Source organism: Tachyglossus aculeatus, chromosome 2 (genome assembly GCF_015852505.1).
Source record: "Tachyglossus aculeatus isolate mTacAcu1 chromosome 2, mTacAcu1.pri, whole genome shotgun sequence".
NCBI classification, from domain to species: Eukaryota; Metazoa; Chordata; class Mammalia; order Monotremata; family Tachyglossidae; genus Tachyglossus; species Tachyglossus aculeatus.
In genome coordinates this window covers 108275802-108276699 of record NC_052067.1, presented here as the reverse complement: position 1 = coordinate 108276699, position 898 = coordinate 108275802, and the positions used below count along the sequence as shown (strand labels likewise).

Below are 898 nucleotides of genomic sequence, written 5' to 3'. Positions count from 1 at the left end.
CAGAGGAAATGTGAGACTACAAAGAAGGAGAAAGCTCAGGACTGGAGATGTAGATTTGGGAATCATTTGCATAGAGATGGTAGTTGGAGCGGTGGAAGTGAATGAGTGATCCAAGGGAGTTAGTGTAGATGGAGAATAGGAGGGGACCCAGAACTGAGGTTTGAAGGACTCCCACAGCTGAAGGGTGGGAGGCAGAAAATCAGTCTGTGAAAGAGACTGAGAATGAGAAGCCAGAGAAATAGGAGGGAGGCCAGGAGAGGACAGTGTCAGTGAAGTCAAGGTTATACAATGTTTTCAGTTAATGGGGATGGTCCACAGTGCTGAAGGCAGCTGAGAGGTTGAGGAGCATTAGGATGGGGTAGAAGCTGTTGTTTCTGGCAATAAGGAGATCATTGGTGATGTTTGAGAGGGCAGTTTCTGCAGAGTGAAACCCAGATTGAAGGATGTCGAAGGGAGAATTGGAGGAGAGGAAGTGTGGGAAAAGAAGGTGCCTGTTTATTGTTACACTGTACTCTCCCAAGACCCTCTCAGGGTCACACCTGGAGAATTTCCAGTACTCTACCAGTCTTGACTATGGGAGGGATAGTCAAGCAGAGGCATACCCATTCCATTCCTAGCTTGGCCAGTGGCTAGCAAGTGGAAGGCAACCTGCTACAAGTCAAGACTTCCTTCTGCTGGGCAGCAGCTGCATGGGAAAGAATCAAGGGCAAAGACCCAATTTTCTTACAGGGAAGGAGGCAATGGTAAACCATTTCCGTAGTTTTACCAAGAGAACTCTAAGGTTGCACTACCAGAACAATGGCAGATGGAGGTGGGGCATCTTGGAAGAGATGTGTCGATGGTGTCGCTATGGGTCGGAGATGACTCGAGAGCATAAGACAAGACAAGACTCTCCCAA

At 48.2% G+C, this 898-nt stretch overlaps 1 non-coding gene across 1 annotated transcript; it reads left to right on the top strand.

The window, feature by feature from the left end:
* Positions 1-521: 521 nt before the first annotated feature.
* On the top strand, positions 522-659 carry LOC119924813. The gene has a single exon (XR_005449505.1). It is a non-coding gene; the product is annotated as a small nucleolar RNA SNORA7 (small nucleolar RNA).
* The last annotated feature ends 239 nt before the right edge of the window (positions 660-898 follow it).